Source organism: Octopus bimaculoides, chromosome 9 (assembly GCF_001194135.2).
Source record: "Octopus bimaculoides isolate UCB-OBI-ISO-001 chromosome 9, ASM119413v2, whole genome shotgun sequence".
NCBI lineage: Eukaryota > Metazoa > Mollusca > Cephalopoda > Octopoda > Octopodidae > Octopus > Octopus bimaculoides.
In genome coordinates, this window is record NC_068989.1 from 86,717,905 (window position 1) to 86,718,682 (window position 778).

Here is a 778-nt window from a genome sequence, read left to right on the forward strand (position 1 = left end):
TAAATATGTATATATATATATAAATATATATATAGAGAGAGAGAGAGAAAGAGAGAGAGGGAGAGAGTATGACGCACCGAGGAAAAGAGAGAGAGACAGAGAGAGAGACAGAGAGAGAGCGTGTGTGTGTGTGTGACATGTATACATTCAATCGGTTATTAGAACATGTGGTCTCGTCATGCATACCGTTTGTCTTCGTAAGGATTTCTTCACTCAGTCTTAGATTACGAAATGATTTGGATTTCTTCCGGACCCTCTACATTTCGTAACTGATATTTTCAAATCACGAAATCCAACATGCAACAATGTCTCATATTTTGTCATCCTTTTCGTTCATTTGTTTTTGTCATGGGACTGTGAATATGATAGCGTGCTTCTTTGAGAAGTTCAATGGAATAAATCGATCTCGCTACATATTTTATTGGCCTCATTTATCGAACTGCTAGGTGGTGTGACAAGCCCACATTTTAAAGAAACATAGCACTGGAAAGGGGAGAAACACAAGTATAAACACACACACACACACACACACACACACACACACACACACACACACACACACACACATACACACATGTGTGTCCATTTGGCCGGTATATATATATATATATATAAAAACAAATAGTAAATGAGTATATGCATATATACGTACAGGTATGTGCATACCGACATCCACCTGTATGTATAGGTGCATATCTGGGTACAGGACATTGCAAACAAACGTAGACGAGAACACACGAGCCACATAGAGAACATCTCCTTCATATATATATATATT